This window comes from Equus caballus, chromosome X, assembly GCF_041296265.1.
Source record: "Equus caballus isolate H_3958 breed thoroughbred chromosome X, TB-T2T, whole genome shotgun sequence".
NCBI classification, from domain to species: Eukaryota; Metazoa; Chordata; class Mammalia; order Perissodactyla; family Equidae; genus Equus; species Equus caballus.
The window spans coordinates 138,057,483-138,079,606 of record NC_091715.1 but is presented as its reverse complement, the minus strand read 5'-3'; the positions used below and the strand labels follow the sequence as shown (position 1 = coordinate 138,079,606).

Below are 22,124 nucleotides of genomic sequence, written 5' to 3'. Positions count from 1 at the left end.
ACTATGTTTTGTTTCAGTACTTTGAATGTATCCACCCACTAACTTCTGGCCTCAATGGTTTCGGATGAAAAGTCAATTGTTAATCTTATAGGATCCCTTTATACAATGAGTTGTTTTCCTCTTGCAGCTATTAACATTCTCTCTTTTTCTTCAGCATCAGCAGGCTAAATACCTTTCTTGCTCTGGATTTCTTTTGTTTAATGCTGTTTGGAGTTTGTTCCTTTTATTGGATGTGTAAGGTTATTCATCAAATTTAGGAAATTTTCATTTTCAAAAACACATATTGGATTTTTTTTGTCCTTTCTCTCCTTTCCTGCTGATAATCCCACAATGCATATTTTGTACACTTACATTCTGGGGTTCCACCTTTCTTGAGGCTCTGCTCATTTTTACTTGTTCATTTTGCTCTATTTTCTTTATATACATTGTCACTATCAATTTGTAGTCAAATTCATGGATTCCTTGTTCTGCTAATTGAAATCCACTGTTGAGAGCCTCTATTGAATTTATTAATTTCAGTTATTGTAGTTTTAAAATACAGATTTTCCGGGGCTGGCCCCGTGGCCGAGTGGTTAAGATTGCGCGCTCCGCTGCAGGCGGCCCAGTGTTTCATTGGTTCGAATCCTGGGCATGGACATGGCACTGCTCATCGAACCACGCTGAGGCAGCATCCCACATGCCACAACTAGAAGGACCCACAATGAAGAATATACAACTATGTACTGGGGGGCTTTGGGGAGAAAAAGGAAAAAAACTAAAAAATAAAATCTTTAAAATATAGATTTTCCTATTTTGAAAAATATTTTCTACCTCTGTATTGCTATATTGTATAGATTAGACATTGTCATCATAACTTCCTTTACTTTTCAAGCATGGCTTTTGTTCTTTTGGAAAACTTTATAACCATTGCTTTAAAGTATTTAGCTTAATATAACTTCTGGGCAATCTCATGGGCAGTTTCTGTCATCTGTTTTTGTCCTGTGTAAGGGTTACATTATCTTTTTTTTGCCCATCTCATAATTTCCTGTAAAATAGCACAGCCAGCACTCTAAATACTGATACTCTTCTCCTGGGGATTGTGTTATTGTTGTCATCTGGTTTTTATTTGTTTATTGAATTGACTGGGGTATGTCAGTTAAGTCTATTTCATCTGCTATAAGTTTTCTTATGTTGTTCCTCAGAGGGCACAGCCTTATGCAGGCACACAGTCACTCTGAGATGACAGTAGTTATAGGAGGATTCTCTTTGTTTCTTTTCTTGATCTCTCTGTCAAGCTGTCTGCATCTGTGTGTATCACACCTAGCTGTTAGGTTTCCTAATTGAAGACTGATTTTTCTATAGTTTTTAAAAACGTCATGGGAAAAAAAATCCCTCAGAGGTAAATAAAATAACTTGAAACACTGTGAACAAGTAATTTTTTGTAATCGTCTTTCATATTTGTTCTGATATTAGAATGGCTCTTATTAGCTGTCTCTTTACCTGGTATACTCACTGGTAGACAAGCTGGCCTATGGTTTAGCTTGTTGCTCTCATACCATTAACAGTCTTATCTCATTTACATACCTCTAAATCTGCATTGTTTTCTGGAGTGCCATTAGACTTGACTTTCCTCATACTGTGTTACAAATAAAGTCGTATTTCTAAAGAGAGCTTTAGTGCCCTCTGTTATTCAGACAAGCCTCTCACACTGGACAGAAATCTCTGATTCACTGCTCAGGAACTTGGGATAGGGGCAGTGACTTGCTTCTCTCATGATGACACTCCTGCCATATGTACAGGGTGCTGATTGGTGGTGGTAGATTCTGGGCTTCTCAACTTGCCTGACCTGGTCTTGAAACTCTGCCTGACAGTCATTCTCAGGCAAAGATGATCAGGGATACAGTATTCTTAGCCTGCCACAACCACAGTAGAGCCTCCACCCTATGATAGTGGGCTGAGTGTAGAAATAGTGCCCCTGACCTCTCACCACATGTACCTGGTATTTAGCCTCAGCAGCAGAAAGCTGGGAGTGGAGCAGATGAGAGATGCTGGCGATTTGCTCCTTCCATGAAGATACCATAATCCTTGAGCGGGAGCTCAAGAGAGTTAACCCCATAAAATAGGTCACATTCACCTCATTACTTCAGTCTCTAGGCTCTGGCATTCAGTTGCATATTTGTTTCCATATGTCTTGGTGTCCCAGACTAATCTGTCTAGGTGAATGAGGGCATTTAGTTGCAGGTCTCAAAAAGTAAAAATGCAAAAACATGCTCTAAAATTATTAATCTTGCTCAGGAAAAGGCTCAGAAATCTCACAAACTGAAAGCAATATAAGGACATCCATAGGTGCTTAGAACATTTTATATCTTGTAGATAATTCCTAGTAGGTGAGATAGGCTTTTTTTCACTCCTAGATCTGAAGGGAGCAAGGGATTTCTACTTTCCCCATCACACCGACCACTGATTATTCTCCCATTCTTTGCTTCTAGGATCCTGTGTATTTTCCCTGCTTATTTTGTGATTCAAGAGTTGAGGTATGTACTCAGGTAGAAAGACTCAGATTTTTGGATGACTAGCACAGTTTGGTGATGTGGAGTATATTTTCTGATTAATTATTGGATCTAGAGAATGCAAACCACTTGCTAGTGCTTTATATATAACAATGAGAAAAGAAACAGGATAAGGCATGCAATGATTTTTCTTCCATGAGCAGGAGAACTTAACAGGAGGGCTTAAGGGTTCATAATTCTGAAAATTTCCTTGGAAAAACTCCAAACTGTGAATGAATAACACTCAGGGAAGGGTGAGTATGGAAAGACAGTGGAGTGGGTGCTGTAGAGGTCCTTTGTGCAAATGCCAGTGGCCACTCACAGCCTGAAGACATTGAAGGGTTTTTGAAAGGAGCATGAATGGGTGATTAGGCTAGGCTGCCATCCTTAGACATTCGTTGTGTGGTACTCTACTCCAAAGAGTGGCAATCATGTGTAATTAGATGTGATTGACACCTCTGTGAGTGGAGTAACATGTGACACATGCGGCACAGGTGATGGCACTGTAGGTGCATTGGGAGTGTTTAGTTGCTTGCAGAGGGATGCTTTCCCTAGAGTCCAGACATTTCACCTACCTAATATCCTCCACTCTGTGGGACTAGCTCAGGGAACTCTCTGGATAAATTCTCAGAGGCAATTCCTAGGAACTGAAGGTCCTGGAGAAAACTTCCCATTGAGTTTCTTTTGGGATTCATATCCCTTTTACCAAAGTTGCTTGACTGAAATGGGAACAAGACTTTAGTGCTTTCATGGTGTTCCTCTCTACCTGTATTTGTCCATTTTTCAGAAATTATACCCTACCCCAAACCCCAAATATGATAAAATGTTCTCACCTATCAACCCCCCTTCCCATTTTCAATTATTTTGCTTCAGACTGTGGCAAATCCCCTCCTGCTTCTCAGATACCTACCGTGCTGAAGCTCAAAGTATTTTTTCCTCTCAGGTATTAAGCCTCCTTATTTCCTCATAGACCTATAAGATGCTCATTCTTATGAAAATATGTTTAAATCTAGTATAAGTCATCCGTTCATTAAGGCTTGTGCATCCTACCCAGACAATATTTTGTTTGATTATTTTATTTAGTTCATTTAAAAAATTATATATCTTTTGGGGCCAGCCTGGTGGTGTAGTGGTTAAGTTTGTGTGCTCCACTTCAGGGGCCCAGTGTTCACAGGTGCGGACCTAGCACTACTCGTCAAGCCTTGCTATGGCGGCGTCCCACATAAAATAGAGGGAGATTGGAAAAAACTTTAGCTCAGCAACAATCTTCTTCAAGCAAAAAGAGGAAGATTGGCAACAGATGTTAGCTAAGGGTCAATCTTCCTCACACACACACACACACACAATTATGCATCTTTTGCTTTTCTGAGGGGAGGGGCTTAGAAATGGTAAGCACCATATGCCTGGGTGCCGCCATGTGGACTGGAGAAATGTCTAGGGAAGCAAGACACTAATTTCACATTCTTATGTTATACAAAGGGAGGTAACTTGATGCCTCCCTTCTTTAATTCTGATCAGGGTGTTGAGTCAGAAATAGCTCTTTGTGACATTTTGTCTATATTAATATGCTCTCTATATACACACTACTTCAATTCTTTGAAAAATTGTAGTTCCCAAGAGGAGGGATATCGCCTTCTCTTGTCTTTTGCCTTTATGCCTGATTTACCTCTGTCTACTGGGCACAGTGCTGTGATGGATCGTTTGATTTTATTTTTTCATTTTCTGTCATTTGATTAATTTTTTCGTGCATGTTTTTGAGGAAAGTTATACTGTTATAGACGTTTTATATGTCGGGTTTGGGTACAAAATGTGTTCTTTATGTGCTTTCTTATTTTTGTTTTAAATTACCAATTAGTTGGTTGCTGTTGTATTGTTTGTTCTTCAAAGCAACTGGGAAATGAAACAGCTGCATGCCCCAAGGCTCTCCCTCTCTTCCAGAGAGTGTTAGAGGCAGAATTTTCCTCTTGGGACACTGATCCTTAGAAATATCCATTTTAAAATATAAAATACATTAGAAAACTCCTTTTATGGTGTAGAGTTCAATGGGTTTTGAAAATGCCCATAGTCTTGTATCTAATACCAGGGTCATGATAAAGAAGGGTGCTACTACCTCCAAAAATCCCTTATGCTCCCTGTAGCCAGCCCCCACCCCAACCTAACCCCTGACAACTACTGCTCTGTTTTCCATCCTTATATTTTGTCTTTTTGAGGATGTCATATAAATGCAATCATACATTATGTAGCTCTTGGGTCTGGCTTCCAATACTTAAAAAATGTATTTGAGATCTATCCATATTTTTGTGTGAATGTATATGTATGTATGTATATATATGAATATATATATAATAATTGCTAAATAACATTCTAGTCGCAGGTGAAGGAAATCTGGATTGTTTCCAGTTGTCCATAATTATGAATATACCTGCTTTAAATCTTAGTAGATAGAGTATTTGTGAATATATGTTTCATTTCACTTATATAGTTAAGCGTGAGATTGCTGAGTCACATGGAAAATGTATGTTCAAATTTATGAGAAACTGGATGAAAACATTTTCCAGAATGACTTCACCATTTTGTGTTTTCATGAACAATGTGTCAGAGATCAAGTTGCCCAAATCCTCACAAGCACTTGGTATTGACAGGCCTTTTTGTATGTTTTACTTTATGATTTTTTAAACCACTTTATTGAGGACTAATTGACATACAAAATGTTGTACATATTTAATACATACAACTTGATGAGTTTGGAGATAAGTGTATAGCTGTGAAACCATCATCATAATCAGTGCCATAAACATGTATTACTATTTTTTAAATTGAGTTCATAATAGTTTAAAAGTTTGTGAAATTTCAATTGTACATTATTATTTGGCTTTGTAGAACGAGTTAGGAAGTTTCCCCTCCTTTTCAATATTTTGGAAGAGTTTGAGAAGGGTAGGTATTAAATCTTCTTTGACTCTTTGGTAGAATTCTCCAAGGAAGCCGTCTGGTCCTGACTTTTATTTTTTGGAATGTTTTTGATTACTGTTTCAATCTCTTTACCTGTGATTGGTCTATTCAGACTATCTATTTCTTCTTGATTCAGCTTTGGGAGGTTGCAAGAGTCTAAGAGTTTATCTATTTTTCTAGATTGTCTAATTTGTTGACATATAGCTTTTTGTAGTTTTTTCTTATAATCTTTTGTATTTCTGTTGTATCTGTTGTACTTTCTCCTCTTTCATTTCTAATTTTATTTATTTGAGTTCTCTCTTTTTTTTCTTTGCCAGTCTGGCTAGGAGGTTTGTCAATTTTGTTGATCTTCTCAAAGAACCAGCTCTTTGTTTTATTGGTCCTTTCTACTGTCTTTTTGTTTTAATTGCATTTATTATTGCTCTGATTTTAATTATTTCCCTCCTTTCTGCTGACTTTAGGCTTTGTTTCTTCTTTTTCTAATTCAGTTACGTGTAGTTTGAGTTTGCTTATTTGGGATTTTTCTTGTTTAAGGTGAGCCTGTATTGCGATGAATCTCCCTCTTTGTACCACTTTTGCTACATCACGTATGAGTTAGTATGGTATGTTTTCATTTTTATTTGTCTCCAGATATGTTTTTATTTCTCGTTTAATCTCTTCAATGATCCATTGGTTGTTCAGTAGTGTTTATTTAGTCTCTACATCTTTGTCCCTTTCACAACTTTTTTCTTGTAGTTGATTTCTAGTTTCATAGCATTACGGTCAGAAAAGATGTTTCTCACTATATCAATCTTCTTAAATTTATTGAGGCTTGCCTTGTTTCCCAACATATGGTCTATCCTCGAGAATGTTCCACGAGTGCTTGAGAGGAATGTATATTCTGCTGGTTTTGGATGGAATGTTCTATATATATACTAAGTCCATCTTGTCTAGTTTTTCATTTAATTCCACTGTTTCATTGTTGACATTCTGTCGGGATGATCTATCCATCGATGTGGGTGGGGTGTTGAGATCCCCTACCGTTATTGTGTTGTTGTTAATGTCTCCTTTTACATTTGCTAATAGTTGCTTTATGTTCTTTGGTGCTCCTGTGTTGGGTGCATAGATATTTATAAGCATTATGTCTTCTTGGTGGAGTGTCTCTTTGATCATTATATACTGTTCTTCTTTGTCTCTCTTCACCTGTCTTATCTTGAAGTCTACTTTGTCTGATATAAGGATTGCAACACCAGCTTTCTTTTGTTTGCCATTAGAATGGAGTATCATCTTCCATCCCCTCACTCTGAGCCTGTGTTTGTCACTGGAGCTGAGATGTGTTTCCTGGAGGCAGCATATTGTTGGGTCTTGTTCTTTAATCCATCCCCCTACTCAGTGTCTTTTGATTGGAGAATTCAATCCATTTACATTTACAGTGATTATTGATATATGAGGGCTTAATGCTGCCATTTTATCACTCATTTTCTAGCTTTCCTGCATTTCCTTTGTCTCTCGTCCCATACATCTTGCATTACCAATTCAGTTAGGAAGTTTTTTGTGCTGGCCTTTTTTTCCTCCTCATTTATTATTTGTGTCTCTGTTCTACTTTTTTGTTTAGTGGTTACCATGATGTTATCATGAAAAATCTCTTTGATGAGATAGTCCATTTTCGGATGACCTCTTATTCTCTTAGGCTAAGCTTATTCAGTCTCTTTCCTCTTCCCCTCCTATGTTGTTTTTGTCACATCTTATTCCGTCTTGTGTTGTGAGTTTGTGGTTAAAATGACAAGACTTTCTTTGTTGTTGGTGTTTGCTTCCCTTTGTCTTTAATGTTTTACTGTGTATTTGCTAACCTGTTCTGATGGATAGCTACAATTTTCTTATTTTGTCTACCTATTTATCTCTTTACTCAGGGCTTTTTAACACCTTTCTTCTATTTTTTTTCAGGTATGAGGGCCTTCTTGAGGATTTGTTTGGCAGGGGGCATCTTGTGGCAATCAACTCCCTTAGCTTTTGTTTATCTGAGAAAGTTTTTATTTCTCCATCATATCTGGAGGATATTTTTGCTAGATAGAGTATTCTTGGCTGAAGGTTTTGTCTTTCAAAGATTTGAATATATAATTCCACTCTCCCCTACCCTGTAAGGTTTCTGCTGAGAAATCTGCTGAAAGCATGATAGGGGTTCCTTTGTGAGTTATTTTCTTCTGCCTTGCTGCCCTTAGCATTTTTTCTTTGTCATTAACTTTTGCCAGCTTCACTACTATATGCCTTGCAGTAGGCCTTTTAGCATTGATATTTTAGGAGATCTGTTGGCTTCTTTCACATGGATTTCCATCTTTTTCCCAAGGTTTGGGAAGTTGTCCACTATTTCTTTGAACAAGCTTTCTGCTCCATTCTCCTTCTCTTTTCCCTCTGGAATACCTATAATCCTTATGTTGCATTTCCTAATTGAGTTGGATATTTCTCAGAGACTTTCTTCATTTCTTTTTGGTCTTACTTCTCTCTCTTCCTCCATCTGAAGCATTTCTATATTTCTGTCCCCAATGTTGCTGATTCGTTCCTCTATGATATCAGCTCTATTGTTCAGGGAATCCATAGTCTACTTTATCTCAGCCATTGTGTTTTTCATCTCCAATATCTCAATTGCTTCTTCTTTATAGTTTCAATCTCTTTTGTGAAGTAGCTCCTGAACTGATTAAACTGTCTGTCTGTACTCTCTTTTAACTCATCGAGTTTTTAGATGATAGGTATGTTGAATTCTCTGTCAGTTAGGTATAGATTTCTGTGTCTTCAGGATTGATTTCTGTGTACTTGTGCTTTTCCTTCTGGTCTGGAGGTTTAATATATTTTTTCCTACTGCTATATGGCATGGATTTTTGCTTCTGCATTGTGATAGTATTTGATCGCTACTTCCAGCTGTCACCACTGGGTGGAAGTCAAGACCTGCGTATTGTGAGCCCACTGTAATCCATGGGACAGTCCCAGGTGCTGGTCTGGGGCACCTGGAGGGGGGAGCAAGGGTGCTTTCTTTCTCTTGCATGATCTTGGGGGCTTCTCACTCTGCCCTTGCTATCTGTTCTAGTGGGGTGTTGGCTTGATGAAGACACCCCCAGGATAGCTAGTTACCTCTCTGGGGGGCTTTTCCCTGGGCTGTGAGGGACCTTGGAGATCTATGGTGTTCCAACAGAGGGCTACCACTCCCTTCCTACTTTTCTCTCAGAACCCATGCACAACCCCTGTGTCACTACCCTTCAGGAAGGAAGAGAAGCTTTCTCTTACCTCATTCCACTTCCTGGGTGGTGGTTACAGCACCAGTATCTTCCAAGGTATGGCTGCATGGGTCATTCAGACGTCTTTTGTGTTGTGTGGATGTCCTCTGTTGGAGTATGAATGCCCTTTTCATTGTATTTTAGAGGGGAGAGTTTATAGGGAGAGCTCATTCTGCCATGATGCTGATGGCACTTCTTCTATGTATTATTATTTTTTTTCAGTCTGTTATGTGTGTAGTTTTAATTTGCATTACCTTATTGACTGAAGATGTTGAGTGTCTCTTCATGTACTTAATATCATCCACATATCTATTTTGATGAGGTATTTGTTGAGGTCTTTTTCATTATTATTTTATTTTTTTACTTTTTATTGACAAGTTTTCAGAGGTTCTTATATATTCTGATTACAAGTCATTGACAGAAATGTGATTTGCAAATATGTTCTCTTCGTCTGAGGTTTGTTATTTTCACTGTGTTTAACAGTGTCTCTTGCAGAGGAAAACTGTTCAATTGTGATGAAGTGTAATTTATCATTTTTTAATTTTATGGATTGTGTTTTACACACCATATCTAAGAACTTTTTGCCTTACCCAGAGTCACCAAGATTTTCTTTCTTTATTTTTTATAAATTTTAAATTTTACTTTTCACATAGAGGTCTTTAAGCCATTTTGGTTTATGTTTTGTATAAAGTGTGATGTATTTGTATTTATTTTTACTTATGGATATTATTACAGCACTATTTGTTGAAAGGCTAATCTTTCTCTGTTGAATTGTCTTTCCATCATTATTGAAAATCAGTGGACTATAATTCTGTCAGATTATTTTGCGACTCTATTCTTTTCTACGGATCTATGTATCCTTTTGCCAATAAAAGACTATCCTGAATACTGTTATAAGTCTTGAAGTTGGGTATAACGAGTCCTTGAATTTTTTTCTAATTTTCAGAATTATTTTGGCTACTGTTGTTTTCTATCACATCATATAAATTTTAGAATAAGCTTAGTAGTTGATATCTTGTTGTAGTTGATATCTACAATATAATCCTATTGTAATTTTGACTGGGATTCTTTATATCAGTAGATCAATTAGGGGAGACTTAACACTTGTCATAGCAGAACCCCAAACTCATAGACAACAGCAAGGAATAACCACTCCACAACTCCCTATGTGGTAATAATATGTAATGGACAGAACTAGTTTATTTCTCACAGCATAGTAAATATCAGGAGCATCAGCATGTTTGCTCCATTTCCTCTTGCCCCCGAGTACCATTAGGTAATACAGTAGGCCAGATGTAGGTTATATATCATGTGACCATTGCTGTAGCTGAGGAACACATGTACAATGGGTCAGCATGTTTTGTAGCAAGCAGCAAACAAGTCAGTCCCCCTCTCCCATGAGTGAGCATTTGCAGGCTAGTCATGTTGTGGTCACTTTGACCTACTTAGTTGCTTATGTGACCAGCTGCAGAAACTTCTCAGTTTCAGAAGACAATAATTCCTGCATTTTGTCATACCCAGCAAGGGCATGCAGGGACACTTAGGGCTCATCAGAGTCTATTGCTTTGAATAGTACTTTTATAATATTTAATTATTCTAATACATGAACATAATACATCTTTATTTGTTTGTATCTTCTTCAATTTCTTCCATCAGATTTTTGTTCTTTTCATCATAGACGTCCTGCATACATTTTGTTGCATTTATACCCCTGTGGAGATTTTGTCTATAATAACCTTCATATCATATATCAGACAACTGAGTCAAACACAGCTGAGAGACTTGCCCAAGGAAACATGTTGACCTGGGAGAGAATAATAATAATAAGAATAATGGTGAAAACAGATATTTATACACTGTTTTGTGTTCTTCATTTCATGCTTACTATGTGCTCTAAGCTCTTAAAACACATGAATTCAGCTAGGGGCTGGCCCCATGGCCGAGTGGTTAAGTTCACGCGCTCCGCTGCAGGCGGCCCAGTGTTTCGTTGGTTCAAATCCTGGGCGCGGACATGGCACTGCTCATCAAACCACGCTGAGGCAGCATCCCACATGCCACAACTAGAAGGACCCACAATGAAGAATATACAACTATGTACCAGGGGGCTTTGGGGAGAAAAGGGAAAAAATAAAATCTTAAAAAAAAAAAACACATGAATTCAGCTAATGTTTACAAGAATTCTATAAAGTAAGAGCTGGTATAACTAACCTTATTTTACTAATGAGAAAAGAGAAGACAAATAAGTTTAATAACTCCCTTAAGATCACATAGCCAGGAGGAGGTAGAGCTGTTATTTGAACACAGGCAGTCACTCTCCATTGTCCCTGCTTTACGTCAACACACCACCATACCTCAGGTCCTTTGATTCTAAATCCAGCACTAGAATGTATTGAACATCTGAACCAACTACAGTTCCTTATTTGGAGTTTGGATAATGGCCCTGTTCAAGGCAAAGGGGCTCTGAGAAAACTCACAAGTATTCCTACCTGACGAGTGGGAATGATATGGATTGAAGAGAGCTTAATTTGCAACCAGAATCTTCAACCCTTATCTGAGGACACCAGGATGTCTTGCTATGTTTTGTCTATCAGGCTCTCCTTGGGGTTGAGTCATTGGGTGCAATGGCACTAGAGGAGAAAGTTGAAATTTTTGAACATACCTATAGAAGTTAAAGTAAAATCCTTTTCACAATTTTCAATGAAAATAACAACAAAAGTTTTGAGAAACTTAAATTTTGTTGGTTTATTGGACAATGTGTTTGACCAGATTCAGATTTGAAGCTGAAGTATGTTTCCATTATTACCTAGTTACATTTTTATGTGGCTTAAAACTAGAATAACATTCTAGCTGTTGTCTGAGATTCAGGTGGTGGCAGTCCAAGTGTCAACAAATATAAAACACTCACCCCTTTCCCTGGAATGCTAGAAGAGAGGCCCACGTTCAACCCCCTTTACCCTTTCAGTGGGTAATGGTGCCTAGAAATGGGTATAAATTACTGAAATCATCCTAATCTCATTACTGATATACATAATGGGGGATAAAGACAAATCCATAGCTTTTGTTTTGGTTTTTGGAACGAGTCTAGTCCTCTCCCTGGTGAATTAGATGACTAAGCCAGGCCAACATGTGAATGTAAAGGATTGACTGGGGGGGGGGGGGGTGAGAGAGAGATTATCAAATTCTCCACCTACCAGCTCCCTCAGACCTTCAGAGTCTATAGACACTGGGCAAGTTTCCTCTTTACTTTGTTTTGTCTTATTATATTTCTACTGGGAATAAAACAGAAGGATCTCTTACGGCAAATAGGAGCCAACTTTGGGGCCAAACATGATTGTGTCAATTTAAATATTTTGAGTCTTCTATATTTATGGATGGTGTGGGATTTCTTAAAGTTCTGTGAGATGTAGACTTGACTCATGTTTTAAGCTAGGGAAGGCAAGATAGGCCCCTGAATTCTGGAGGACTTGGGGAAATCCAGTTTAAGTGTCTCTGACCTCTTAACTTTATTTCTTTCCTCATAGCAAATAACTTGGACAGGTATATATGTTTCCAAATTTGCCAACTGTCCATCCATAAGCTTTGCCATAATCTGGTGTTTATGCTTTTAAATCCAAAATGTTTTTTGGTCTTGAAATCTGTTTACCTTCTTCCTTTCACGTTGTCTTAGGGTATTTTTTCAGGCCAGAAAAATACATACACATGGAAGCCTGTGGCTCAGAATGGAAAATTTGGAAAAGATCCTTTCTACAACCAGACCTCCTATAAAAGGCTAAGAATTTCAAGGATGAGAGGAGGAACAGAGCATTTCTAGGCTCTAAGCCCATTTTCTTTCTTGGAAATCAATCCAGGTAATTTATATTTTGTTTCTTCTCTGGGGAAGGAGGAGGATAAGATGTTTCTGCTTTCTAGCTGTTGGCAACTACCAATTACTCTCTCCTTGTCTCCCTTGAGATTTATGCATGTTTTCTCTGCTTCTTTTGTGGTTTTGTCATTAAGGTTTGGAACTCCAAACAATGGTGTACTAATTTTCAATTGCTGCATAACAAATTACTCCCATCTTAACAGCTTAAAGCAATACACATTTGTTATCCCACAGTTTCTGTGGGTCAGAAATCTGTAAACAGCTTAACTGGGTCCTCAGCTCAAGGTCTCACAAGGCTGAAATTGAGGTCTCCACTGGAATTTTAATCTCATCTGAGATCAAGGTCCTGTTCCAAAAATGTCAAAATTCACTTCCTTTCAACTATAGGACTGAGGCTCTCAATTCCTAGAAGTCCCCTGCTGTTCCTTGCCATGTGACTCTGTCCACAGTATGGCGGTTTGCTGCCTCAAGTCTGCTTTCTTGTGTCTGGCCTCTACATCCTCTTTTAAAGAGCTTACCTAATTAGGTCAAGGCCACTCAGGATAATCTACCTTTTGATTAAATCAAATTCAAAAGATTTGTTGCTAGCATCATTGAGTTCTGACTGCAGCAACTCTGTATACATCAAAGAGGAACCCTGCTGGGTCTTGCGGCACCATCCTCTCACCTTCCGGCACTATTATCAGACAGTCCTTCACTGCTATTCACAGAGTTTTCATGGCCATTTATTTTGGAAGTGGTTGGCCAGGTCCTTCTTCCTAGTCTGTCTAGTCTGGAAGCTCCGCTGGAAATAGTCCATCATGGGTGACCCTGCTGGTATTTGAAACACCAGTGGTAGAGCTTTCAACATCACGGCAACATGCAGCTGCCACAATATGATGACTAACAGAAGGGTGGTGTGGTTCCCTGACCAGAGATGAACCCAGGCCACAGTGAGAACACCAAATCTTAATCACTAAACCACCAGGACTGGCTATTCAACAGATTAGTGACCTTAATTATGTCTGTAACTTCCCTTTGTCTATAAAATATGACATAATCATGGGAATGATATCTCATAAACTTCAAAAGTCCTGCTCACATGAAAGGGGAGGAGATTATGCCAGGCATGTGCATGGAGACTCAACTTTGAGACTATCTTAGAATTCTGCCTTCCATTAAAGGACTTGGAAGTTTGAAGTTGAAGTTTGGGGAGGAGAAGGATGTGGTGGGTGCGTAAATCTATGTCCTGTGTGTGTATCATCTATAAAACATTACTTCTAAAGACTTGAAGTTCAACAGATTGACACAGATGAGGATATATCTTATGTGAGGAAGAGAAGAAAGAAGAAAGGATCATTCTATCTCAGCCTGAAAACCTACAAATCAAGCATGCAACAGGTGAGGGGATACTAAAGCAGAGAGAGATGGAAGAGGGAGGGCATTGCGGTGGGTGTTTCCTAAATCTTTTGTATAAATCCTGGCGGCCCCACATGGGCCGGAAGCTTCAGGTGACTATGAAAGTAAGATGGCTGGGGAGCATTTGGGCAGGGTCACTACATTTAACCATACTGTGTGCAGTGCTCCACTCCAAAGAGTGCCATTCAGGTGTAGGAAAGTATGATTGGCACTTTTTTGAGTGTGGTAATTCACAACATATACGACCACATGTGTTGGCCCTGGGGGCGAGATGGTGTGGTTGTCTGTGCACATCTGTGTTCACTTTGATGAAATGACCATCCTCTCAGAAGACTCTTAAGTGCCTCTGGAAAGATCAGAGCTAGGATCTGAGGGCACTAAGGGAAACTTCCCATCCAGGTTCTTCAAGGATTTACATACCTTTGTCCATTAAGAGCCTGGGACCTTGGAACAAGATTTGGGTTGGATCCAGCACTCACTCACTTTCTCTCTCTCTCCCTTTTCCCTCTTGTGCACTAATTCTACTTCTCTTCCTAGGAACCTAGCAGCTCTTCCTTCTTTAATATCCTCTCTGGTATCACTATATCAGCAGCGGTTCTGATGGTGACCAGAACTTTTTATTCAGTTAGCTTCTTTGCACATTTTATTTTTTTACCGTTTTTTTTTGTATGTTTTATGTGAAATGTTAACATTTGTTGAAGTGATGAGAAATTTCACTTCTCAGACCTTTGGAACTAATGATGTATTGCATGGACTTTTCTCTCCGTCCTTAAGGGGTCCTATCTTAACCCAGTTCCTTCAAAGAGAGGCCAGAAGAGAGAGACAAACAGAAAGATAAAAGATGGCAAGCATCAGTCCTAAAGACCATTTCAGGACAGTAGCAATTTGTGGGAAGCACTTTGTATATTGTACATTCCTACATGGGAAAATTAGTATATCCTGATGTCCCCAGCCTGGGAATCACAACAGAGAGTTGAATTGGCAACTGGTGTTTGTCAATATTGCTGTCTATTTCCAAACAGCCACTTGTCTCTCTTCACCCCAAGCCTTGGTGGAAATTTAGATCTCAGTGAAGAGAATGGAAATTGCGTTACTTTGTCTCTTGCATGTTTACAAGAGTACCGTATGTGTCTACTGCTCAGTGTTTGCTCCATCTTTCCTCCACTGAATCTCAGCTACTCCTGGTATGAGCCAGACTGTGAAAGTGACTCTTTGTTATTTGTTCTCATGCTTTGTGTATATTTGTGAGGTTGTGTGTGTGTACATGTGCGCATATGCTTTGGAGCTCTCGTTTTGAGTTTGGGAGGGTATATTATATGGTATAATTTTTGTGGTTTTGATTTTGATTTATGAATTTTATTCTTATTTGGTCTTTATGAGTTAGTTGTTCATTTATATTTTGGTTAATATGTTCACTTTTTATTTGTTGTTTTGTTTGTATTGCTGTAGGGCTTTCTACATATGAATTTGTGTTTGGATTTTTATGTTCCTTGCTATTGGTGCTTTGATTTATGTGTTTTTTATGTGTGCTTTTAAGAATTTGCAATGTGGTATTTTCTTGTTACTGTCGTCATTTTAATTGGGTTTCCTATGTATGTGTGTGATTATCTGAGTCATGATTTGTTTTTGTCTTTTTGTTCATTGAAATTGTCCATATGTGTTGCAGGTTCTTTTGCTTATATTTGGGTTTGGGTTCATTCCTTTTATTGTTTTGCTGTTATTGTTTGCTTGTTTGTGAGTTTCTGTCAATGGTTTCTCTTGGCAGCTGGTCTCAGATATCCCTGACGTATGTAAAGCTGTTGAAATGAATACTCTGAGGTTCCTGAGAGAGAGAAGGATGGGGAACAGAAGAAGAAATGGCACTGGGCTTGGGGTGGTTGGAGAAGAGTGAGAGTCCTGCCGTTTGGGCCACTGTTTTCCTGTAGAGAGCTTTTTTAAATCAGCTTTACAGAAGTCTAATTTACATATCATAAAACTAACCATATTTAGTTGTACAATTTAATAAGCTTTTACAAATATATTCAATAATGTAGCTAACACCTAAACGTTTCTGTCACCCTCCCAAATTCCTTCATGTCCGTTTGCATTCAATCCCATTCCCTCACCTTCAGACCATGAAAACCACTGATCTGCGTTCTGTCAATATAGTTTCGTTTTTCCATAATTTCAGATAAATGAAATCATATAGAAGGTAGTCTTTTTATGTTTGGCTACTTTCACTTAGCATAACGCACTTGATATTCATAAAGTTGTTGCCTGTGCTCCTTTTTATTACTAAGTAGTAATCCACGGTATGGATGTACCACCGTGTTTTTATCCATTCACCAGCTGAAGGATATTTGTGTTGTTTCCAATTTGGGGCAGTTAAGAATACAAGTGCTACAAACGTTTGAATACAACTTTCTTTGTAAACTCAAGTTTTCATTTCTCTAGAGCAAATACCTAGGAGTAGGCTCACTGAGCCATATGTAAATGTATGGTTAACTTGATAAGAAGCCTCCAAACATTCAAAGTGGCTGTGCCATTTTACATTACTGCCAGAAACGTATAATATCTCCAGTTGAGCCACATCCTACTTTTAAATTTTATTTATATGGGTCTATTTCTGGGCTTTCTATTCTGTTCCATTGATCTATTTATCTGTTCTTTCACCAATACCACACTCTCTTGATTACTGTAACTTTATAGGAAAAGTTGAAATCACACAGTGTTAGTCCTCCAACTTTGTACCTATTTTTTAAAATTGGTTTGTCTATTCTTGTTCTTTTGTCTTTCCTCATAAATTTTAGAATCAAATTATTGATATATGCAAAAATTCCTGATGAGATTTTGGTTAAGATTGTGTTGAATTTATGGATCCACATGGGAAAATTTGACATCTTACAATACTGACTCTTCCAATCCATGAGTACAGTATATGTCTCCATTTATTTATAGCTAAGAATGTAATTTTTGTTCTAGATTAAATTGTACCATTTAAAATATTTAAATCGTAATTGTTCATTGCTAGTTTATAGAAATATTATTTATAGTTTGCTGCCCATCTTTCAGGGATCAGTGTCCTTCACTGCCTGCTTTCTGGTGTCTTATAAACTGTTGTTTCCCATATTCTGGCAGGTTTTTTTCATTGTTTCAGGTGGGAGGATAAATTAGTTCCCTGTAACATCCTCTCGGCTGGAAATGCACAACATACGCACATAGTTGGTGGCCCTAAAATTGGCAAGTGTTTATTAGCTTTCAGACAACTGCTTTCTTTTGAGCCTAGGTCCCCTTCTCCAACTTCGATACTGGGCTACCTCAGGGAACTTTCTTAAGTGCCTCCTAAGGTGCAAAACCTAGGGACTAAGATCCTAAAGGAGAAGAGGAGAAGCTTCCCATATAGATTATTCAGTGATTTAAGTTTCTTTGTCTGAAGGTGACCTGACCAAATGGAAACAAGACTTGATAGAAAAACATAGCCCTCCTTTCTGTCTTATCACTTCTTTTCTGCTCTGTAGAACCCAGTCTTCTCCTTTTCTGCCCAAATTCTTAAACTTTTTTCATCTATTACTTCCTTTTACTGTTTTCAAAACTTGTCCTTTCTTGCTGCCCAAATTCTCTCCTGCTTCTCAGTTTCCCCCACGGCTGGACAAAAACTTTGTTGAATCTCAGGGATCGAAGCCACTTCTTTCTTCATGAACCCAAAAGCTTTCTCTTCTTTTGGATATGCTTTTGGATCTTATATGACATTATCAAATGATCCAAAATTTTCACCCTCTTTCTACTCTTTTCCTCTTGTCGTTTTGTTCCCTCATACGTATCTGTGAAGGGAGGAAGGGCAAGAGGAACCGGTGCTTAGACAGCCTTAGAGGATGAAATATTAAGTTGGTTTTATATCCCACTTTTGATGTCTCTTCTTAACCTAGGGGGGGTAGGAGCGAAGGTAAGAGGGAGAGAGTGAGAGACAGCACGAGAGCTGTAAGCCCATAAGCCTCAGGATTGGAGCAGAGGATGGGAATCAGGTTGTACCTTTGACATTCCTCTGTAGGGAAATGGGAGCTTCCTGATTCTCCTCTCCTTTAATCCACACGAGGGGTTGAATGACAACTTCTTTTTACGGAAATTTGCTACTTATCTTAGGGCAATTTAGGTTGAGGAGGAAAAATCCTCTATTGCTAACACTGTATAACATGTGTGTACTTAGAGTGGTTTTATTTTGTTTTGAGGTGATTTTTTGTTTTGTGTGATTTGTTTTGTGTGGTTTTTTTCTTTATTATCTTTTATTTTAATTTGGTATGTGTTTTTTGGCGAGGTGCTTATGTTTTTGTGGGTGTTATCTATTTTGGATTTGGGGAAAGAGAAATTTTTTAAATTGTGGTTAAATATATAGAACATAAATTTTAACCCTTTTTAAATGTACAATTCAGCAGCATTGAGTATATTCACATGGTTGTGCAACCATTACTACTTTCTCCAGCACATTTTCATCATCCTGAGCTGAAACTCTGTCTGCATTGTACAATAACTCTCAATTACCCCCTCCCCCCTGCCACTGGGAGCCTCTATTCTACTTTCTGTCTCTATGAATTCGCCTATACTAGATACATCATAAGTGGGATCAGACAGTATTTGTTCTTGTGTGTCTTGTCCTTTTGTGTCTGGCTTCTTTCACTTATCATAATGTCTTGAAGGTTCATCCCTGTTATAGCATTTGTCAGAATTTCCTTCCTTTTTAAGGTGGAATAATATTCCATTGTATGTTTATATAACATTTTGTATATCCATTCAACCAGTGATGGATGTTTGAGTTGTTTCTACCTTTGGGCTATTATGAATATTGCTGTTATGAACATGAGTGTACAGATATGTGCTCTAGTCTCTGCTTTCAATTTTTTTGGGTATATACCCAGGAGAGAGCTTACTGGATCATATGGTAGTTCTATTTTTTTTAATAACCACCATACTCTTTTCCATAACGGCTCCACCATTTTACCATCCCACCAGCAATGCACGAAGGTTCCAGTTTCTCCACATCTTCATTGACACTTGTTAGTTTCTATTTTGTTTTTTATAATAACTATCCTAATGGATTAAAGTGGTGTCTCCTTGTGGTTTTGATTGTATTTTCCTACTGATTAGAGATGTTGAGAATCGTTTCATGTGCTGTTGACTGGGAATTTTTTAAAAACATTTGTTTGTTATTTCAGTTTTTATTTATTGGTGTATGGATGTGGATTTCAGACATAGACTTGAGTCATTTTAGTCTATTGCCAGCAGTGGAGGTGCCCGAATGCTGGCGGACTCGGGGCCGTCCAAAGTAAGTGTCCCTCCCCTCATTCTCCCTCTCTCTCTATGGCAAGTAACTTAGCTAATTGTGTATTTTACTAAATAGACCTATCTCCCTCTCTACAGACTCTTGTTTAACTCGTCTCCCTGGCTTTTAAAGTGTAACTGATTTGGGGGTATGTGGATTTCTGTCACCTACTTACTGCCACCTTCTCTAGGCCTCAGTTTTGTTTTTTTTTTTAATATTTTATTTATTTTGTATTTTTCCTTCTCCCCAAAGCCCCCTAGTATGTAATTGTATATTTTAGTTGTGTGTCCTTCTAGTTGTGGCATGCCGCTTCAGCATGGCTTAATGAGTGGTGCCAGGTCTGTGCCCAGGATCTGGACTGGCGAAACTCTGGGCTGCCCATGAGGAGCACGTGAACTTAACCAGTCAGCCACAGGGCCAGCTCCCTCAGCCTCAGATTTAAAGGGAAAGACAGGTTCTTGGAGGCCTGTGCCGTCAAATGAAAGGATTGGAGGAGATCCTCTCAACAACGGGAACTCTAGGAAAAACTGCACAGATCCAGTGCTGGGAAGGAAGAATCACTCCTAGGCTCTAAGCCTATCTTCTCTCTTGACTCCAGGCAAGGTAAATGGCCTATATACTCTCCAGGAATGGTGGAGAAAATGGGATTTCTGCCCTGTGAATCCAGGCGCCACCTAAATTATCTCCCTTGCTCTCTTGAGTGTCCTGCATGTTTACCTTGCTTCTTCTGGGGTTTTGAAGTTGCTGTAGAACTCTGAACAAAGAACTGGGAGTGTTGAGGCACAGAGGGGTGTGGCAGGTATGTTGGGGGAAACTTTAGCTTTAGTAGAAAGCACATGATTTTTAATTACCATTGCTAACAACTTGAAAATCAAGAGGAAGATGTTCATGAGATTATCTCTTACCTGAGGAAGAGAAAAAGGGAGGAAGGCTTTTTGTCTCTCAGGCCTCAAAACCAGCACATTAAATACACAGCAAGTAAGGTGATATTCACTCACAGAGGGTAGCAGGAGAGCCAGATGGTCATTCACATGCTGGAAACGCTGAATTGGATGAAAACTACATGTGTGTATTTGGGCGGAGTCACCACTCTCAGCTGGGTGTAGTGCCCTACTCCAGAGGGTGTCATTCACATAGACTAAAGCATGATTGTCACCTTTTGGAGTAGAGTAATACACATCATGGACGATATATGTGGTGGCTGTGGGGTGAGTGTATATAGCTGCATACACAGGGTTGCTCTTCCTTGAGTCCAAGCACCATCCTCCCATTGCTGGGCTACCTCAATTGGCTCTCATAGGGAAGTCTTAAGGAGGAAGACCTAGGAACTGAGGGCTCCTGGGAAAAGTCACCCATGGAGGTTTTCCAGGGATTTGTATACCTTGTCTAAAGGAGGTGTGCGCACACAGGTACACAGGTGTAAAACTTGTAGTGAGGATGTGGCTTTCCCTCTGTGCATTCAGAGCTTCTATTGTGGGCAGAACCCCTCCACAACTCTCACCTGTTCTTTATGCCCCTCCACAACTCTCACCTGTTCTTCCCTGGCAATCTTCTTTGTAGTTCCCAAGCCTTTCCCTTTCCACTGGGGCTTTTCAAACTCCCTCCTGCCTCAGAAGCTTCCCTCTATTCCCAAATGCTCTTTACTCTCTCAGGATTGAAGACAAGCCTTCCTCGGCGATTTGGATGTACTTCTTTATTTGGAAAAATATATACATTTTCTTCCAATGTATATGTATATAAATATATACATTTATTTAAATATTTATTTAAAATATATGTTTATGTATATCTATGTCAATTCTTTCTGAATTCACCATAACCGTAGGAGTTAAGAAGATGCCTAGAACTTTTAATTTGGTTAGTTCCTTTTACTCTATTTAACCTTTTTAAAAATTCTGTGAAAGGATGAAGGGAGGGGACGGTACTTATCTCAGACCTCTTGAGAATGAGGACATGTCACTTTGTCTTTTCCCTTCTACATTCCTTACATTGTTCTTTCTTAACCTAAGGTCTTCGCAAAGAAAGACAAGAGTCACAGAGAGAAGATGGGTGGCACTAGACCCCTGGAGACCATCTGCAGGAGCAGAGCAGTGACCGGGCAGCAGGTTGTATACACTACAGTGCTGGCAAGTGGGGTTGGGGAGCCACCATCCTCATGCCTCCTCCCAGATGAGTTCCCATAAACCACGTCACATCAGTGCACTGAATGGGAAAGTGGAAGTTTGTGGAATTTTGCTGTCATCTCAAATCAGTTACATATCTTACCCTACTCCAGATCTTGGGGAAAATTTAGATAGTGACCAAGAGGATGGGAATTCCTCTCTTTCATCTCCCAATATTACTACATTACTACCTTCATACAACCGGTGTCCATTGCTCAAGAGGCCTGTTTCCCTTTCACGAGCTCTGTGGGTTTCCTGGGCAAAAAGTCTTACATCCCCAGATTTGTGTCAGCAGTGGCAGTGATGCCATTGCAGATTGTTCTCAGATTTGGTTGTGTACTTATCTTTCAGGTGTGAGAGTTTATGTGTGTGTGTGTGTGTGTGTGTGTGAGTTAGTTGATTGGTCCATGTACATTTTGTATTGTTTGAATTTGGGTTGAGCTTTCAGATTGTTTTTGTTTAGTAATACATTTTATTTGGACTTTGGTACCTAGTTTTATTATTTGTTTGTTTCTTTGCTTTTTGTAATTATTTTATTTATAGTTGTACTTTTATTTGCAGAGTCTGTGTGTATTCGTTTTTAAAGCTTGGCTTTTGCTTTTTTAATTAGTGTATTTGTTTCTATTTCATTGTGTGGGGCATTTTTGGTTGTTATTGTTTGCTTGTATGCTTGAGGGTTGTTTTAGC

The 22,124-nt window shown here is 38.8% G+C and overlaps 3 non-coding genes across 3 annotated transcripts; all 3 read left to right on the top strand.

Moving 5' to 3' along the window:
* Positions 1–2,904: 2,904 nt before the first annotated feature.
* Positions 2,905–3,037, top strand: MIR509B (microRNA mir-509b). Its single transcript, NR_128197.1, has one exon. It is a non-coding gene; the product is annotated as a microRNA mir-509b (primary transcript).
* An 11,073-nt stretch (positions 3,038–14,110) lies between these two features.
* On the top strand, positions 14,111–14,247 carry MIR507B (microRNA mir-507b). The gene has a single exon (NR_128181.1). It is a non-coding gene; the product is annotated as a microRNA mir-507b (primary transcript).
* Positions 14,248–20,360: 6,113 nt separating this feature from the next.
* On the top strand, positions 20,361–20,477 carry MIR508 (microRNA mir-508). The gene has a single exon (NR_033104.1). It is a non-coding gene; the product is annotated as a microRNA mir-508 (primary transcript).
* Positions 20,478–22,124: the final 1,647 nt, after the last annotated feature.